The 5,380-nt window shown below is 34.6% G+C and overlaps 1 long non-coding RNA gene across 1 annotated transcript; it reads left to right on the forward strand.

The window, feature by feature from the left end:
• The first annotated feature begins 953 nt into the window (after window positions 1-953).
• Window positions 954-4,543, forward strand: LOC128548294 (uncharacterized). Its single transcript, XR_008366922.1, has 3 exons — window positions 954-2,161; window positions 2,968-3,072; window positions 4,273-4,543. It is a non-coding gene; the product is annotated as an uncharacterized LOC128548294 (long non-coding RNA).
• Window positions 4,544-5,380: the final 837 nt, after the last annotated feature.

Consider the following 5,380-nt stretch of genomic DNA (forward strand, 5'->3'; position numbering starts at 1 on the left):
TTAAGTGAGTAATATGCGACTGAAATAGCTTTAATATTTTCACGTTGGGTACCGTGGTTCTCATAGTATATATTTTCTTCCATGTCTGTTGCCAGTGGGCGGTACTAGGTAACTTGCGAAATGGCTGGACAACGTATAAAATATAAGATTGATGAAGGTAAATGTAATTTTTTACGGGTCGAATAAAGTTAATGATATGGCTTATTTGAGTACCAAATATGGTTAATTTTGTTTAACTATGTTTTATTTTTTGTATCTATAACATATACTACCACTGTATCTTGTCAAAGGATATCAAATATAGACTTGTTTGCGACGAAATGGTCTTTGTCACATTAAAATAGAAAAAGTGGAAACTCAACAGTTCGCTCAACACGACAAAAACGAAAATGTTGCAGGCTCAGTTTGATTGAGCCTGTTCATGGACGTTAGTGGAATTGACAAAGTCCAAATAACAAAACATCTTACTTATTTCGTGCATTCCATATTTTCATGAAGGAAGTAAAGTTGCATTATTCTATTTCCTAACGTAACAGCTATTATCTTCAAATGTAGAAAATCATCATCGAATGTATTTAACTATATCGAGTTTCACATACATGTACCTAGTGGTCCGAGGCACATAGAATAGAGATTGTAAGACAAAAACTAAACTAAAAGCCATCGTTCATCACAAATTCAGTCACGCACAAACAAGCAACACACTTATTATTAGACTGAATGATTGTTGTAAGTACATAGTAGTACATGTTTATAATGACCATGTACGTAATGTATACTTTTTGTATTTAAACAATAAGCTTGTTTACCCTTGAGATGGATCGATAGGTCACATTGTGAATATATGAAGAAGGGGACAATAAATATGTCGATCATAAGCAAGTGTTGCGTTCTTAACTAGTTCATATTGCACATAGTTTAGCTTAAAAAGATCCCAGATCAATATTAAACTTTCTTATTCAAAAGAGAAAACATCACATGAGATTTAAGCATAGCAACCTTAACTTGACATTTAAAGTTTACAATTATATAGGTATATTACACTAGCAGTAGCTAAACGTATTCTAATTATGTTTTAGTTTCAGGGGAACGAATTGTGCGTTGCTCGATTCATGATTCGTTTTCTAGTTGTATTTGTAATTTTCCGTTACTTTCTATTTTAAGTATCACCTGATGTGCGATGTAACATTAAAATGGCATCAATGACTTATTCTCATAAACTGATGGAATCTAAATACCATAACTGGATTAAAGCTGGTTTAGCTGTGCTATTTACCAAAGAAGGAATTCAACAATTTGTTTATGATGAAATCGAACAGTTTCAGCAAAAGTGTTTGACTGACATTTGCAACAGTGATGGAATTCCAGTTGGAACAACGTGTTCAAGCTGCTTCACAGAAAATATTGTAGTTTGTCATACAAATAGAATATGCAATGTAAGACACGGGGACTGTAGTTTTCATAGAAACGCTGCTAGGCTATACAACCCTGCAAGCTGCCCAAATAAAATAAGTCATGACTTCAAAACAAAAATAGAGAAAGCTCATCGTTACAACGGTCTATCTTATCGTAATACGGACGCTACACAGTGGTGCAGCAATCCATGGGAAGTTGCCAAATGTTTCATGCCCACCGGATGGGTACATGGATGTGACAAATGCAGCTGAGACGGACTTCAGTGGAATCATCGGTGTTATCATTAACTACAAAGGCTTTCAATCAAACGTATACGATATCAATATCTTTGACAAAGGAAATGCTGAACAATTTGAGGCTGAAAATCTGATTTTATTAATTTACTTGTCATAGAGGGTTCATAGGATGCTCTAGTGTTCTAGAGGTTGAATTTTCAAATTCATAATGAGTTACTATTGAGGTCATGTATCCTCATGGAAAAGCAAATGTTCCCGACGATTTTGTCAATAAGTTTTCAAATTAATGTTTAATGTGAATTTGATAAACATGATAAATGAATGTTGTACTCTCTGTTGCTTACTTGCAGGAGAGAGATATCGGCAAATTTGTTCGACATTCACCGACTTTTGAAGTAAAAGATACAGACTTACAGCAGTGCTTTACTTGCTTGCATAATCTACTCTCGGATCCTGGATACTTGGCTACGAATGCAGATGCGCAGAATGCTAGACGGAAATTATCACAGGTATATTTTTATTCCACTTTGTTTAGATCTGATATATCTGTTAGGCAAATATACTGACACAAACTGCTCAACCGCCATCTTTTGATGTTGAACATTTTTGTTCCTATAAATGCTAGAACGATAAAAGCTACCACAGTTCCCCAGCTGGTCAATATTTATTGATTTTTAACACTTTTGCAACCGCGTCTTGATAAATCACTCAAACAGAAGCAGTTAATGCAACATTTGTATTTTGCATGGGGAGCACGGCAAATCAATTTTGAGTCTAGACTTTCTGATAATATTGTTCTGAAAACAGCAAATAATCTGCTTATATGGATCATATGAGCGCAGCGGACAGGGGCCGAACCGTGATGATTCTTGCAGCCAGGACTTCTTTTCGGTGGGTTAATATATACACATTGAAACGAATTATTAGTTCAAATTTTGTTTGCAGGGTAACTAATGTTCGAAATCACAACTTAACAGTTACATTTTGAATTTTCATTGCCACTATTTAGCTCTATATCACACTTGACTTGCATATTCTAATGCTAGGCTAAGACACTGTTCCGTAGAGTAAAAATTATTTTGAATATTAGGTGTTACAATGCCTTCTTAAAATCGTTTAACGCCAAATATAAATAAAATATGAAATATGGTTCAACGAAAACGCGATAATTCGAACATAAAGAATAATTACATCAAACAGCTTCCGCTCTCTGATAACACGCATAAATGCGTTTGCTTATTAAGAAAAATGTCTACTCATCGATATATGCTGTTTTAAAAATAAATAACGTAAATCCAGTCCAATTAACCTTCAGGTTGCGAATACCTTAACAGACACCACAAGACTATTCAGCAACTATGTATGAAATGCAATGCAACGGGATGTGTAGCCGATCTTCCCCCGAAGACCCAGAGGCAAAGTAACGACATTTTGCATTCTCTTCCCAAACTGCTCTGAATCGCTTGAGAATCCGAGTTTTCAGTTGCTTTATCATAGAGTAGCCCGGGTGTGAATCTGTCATGATCTGTGTTTGAATTTCCCTACTCACGAAAACTCATGCTTTCAGAATGGCAGTATAGCAGCCAGATAACAGAGTGCTAAGTATATAATTGTAAATCATAAATCGTTGAAGGGCCTCAAAACAGCTTTTCGTTTGAAGTAATAACTACCCAAGAACAAATATTTGATTGCTGCTTGTTTGTATATTTTATGGCTAGCTACATAAAATAAAAGGAGGCAAATTAGTTAAAATTTTCGATGAACTCTAAAATGTTCCTTTATTTTATTATAAAGTAGAATGTCCCCATATTGATACTGATGCCTCTTTTTATGCGTATACAAGAATACCAGTGACTCCACTTAAAAAGCTCATCTACCTGTCGCGGAAATTCTAGAACCAGTGTAAAACCAAGATATCTGTAATATGTGCATTTCTTCTATAAAGGATTGAAATATTTGTTTTGATAAAAAAATCTGCAGGGGCCTAAATATCAACAATAATTAATGAGTTAAACAAGATTATTCATATATAATAAAGTTAATACACAATAGATACCCACTGGAATCAAATCATGTCTAAAAAGTAATGACAAAAAAAAAATATTTATAATTACGCTTAAAAATCGAGAAAAAGTAACTGTCCTCTTTTAGAGCTTCATAAGATTTAAAAATGAACTTTTTAGACTTGCTTCCACGAGACAATAGCAAACATTTTGAGGTATGATATCATATTATACTACGCAATGACTACAGATTTGTTAAGCAAGCATCTTTTCTAAGTTCGCCAGCTGTCTAATATACATTATTTTGGCACAAATACCGCATCAGATATAATTAAAACACATAAAATCGCGAATATTTATATGGTGAAAATTGTTCTGATTTAAATGTGCACACGAAGAAAAACTCTTTTCTCGTTAAACATGGAATTGTCCAAGTACGGACCGATAATTTACGACCGCCAGGCATCACTTATGATGTTGTTAAGGAAAATTAAATCTAAAGGAAGACTTAAAATAAGGTTTTTTTTTTGCTTTGGTAACGGTGACCGGATCCTATATTTCTTTCTTTTACTTTTTTGTCGCACCGATACTATTATAGATCATAAGGTGTCTTCAAGGAAGACCCGAGGTGCGTGCACATCCGTGCATTATTTCATCACGAAGTGCCACTTGAGTAGAATTACCGACCTTCCATAAGCCAGTTGGATGGCTTCCTTACATGAAGAATTCAACGGCCTGAGTGAGGCTGGAACCCACATCGATGAGGGCAGAGACCTTAACCACTTTGCTACGAAAAACCCCTTTACTATTATTTTAATAGCTTACATATAATCATATGGGACCCCATTGAAAATGATTCGATTGATGTCCCTATTTTTAGCGTATCATTTAAATTATTTAGAAATATTTTGTTTGGCTTTTCTAAATTGAAATTGATTGTTTTCAACTCAAAGTTAGTAAAAACATTTTAAAATGATCTGAGATTACAGTTATTATTATTATCATTATTATTATTATTATACCAGATTTATATAGCGCCCTTTTCATGATAAACACGTTCAAATGCGCTTTACATATAGCAAACGCAGCCACATAGGGCGCGAAATCCATCCCCTATCAGTACAGACACAAGGCGATCTGACCAGAGGGACAGAGTGAGATAAAGCCCCCATAACAAATAGAGAGAAATTATTTTAGATACAGGCCTTGCCGGCTAACTTAGCCTAGCTCTTGGTGAATAGAGAGTCTTTAACATGCCCGGTGTATAGCACCGATACACGCGAGGCCATCTTTCCTAGGAAGAACCAATACAGGCCTCTAGTTACAAAGTAGCTGTTTACATATGTTTAAGAATGCTGTTATTTATTTGTTTTGTACTACTTGGCAATATATTGGGTATTTTTAAATAACTCATAGACCCAGTATATATGTAAATCGATCTAAATATGATCCATTGGAGGCATATGACACAACCATGCAAAATGATAGTAAAAGCTTATAATGTTAGATATTAAGCAATACAAATAATTATTATACTATAATAAGAACGCAACACTAACTACATACTACAAAGAGATTTGTGGAACAATACCGGTATGTCCTTGTTTGGATGAAGTTGATGCCCAATTTGTCAAAGTCTACATTCCACCATACCCACTTTATTCACAAGAAACTGACAAATTGAAACAACTGTCAAAACAAGGCAGCGGACAAGAAACTGAAACA

Source organism: Mercenaria mercenaria, chromosome 14 (assembly GCF_021730395.1).
Source record: "Mercenaria mercenaria strain notata chromosome 14, MADL_Memer_1, whole genome shotgun sequence".
In the NCBI taxonomy this organism is placed as follows: Eukaryota; Metazoa; Mollusca; class Bivalvia; order Venerida; family Veneridae; genus Mercenaria; species Mercenaria mercenaria.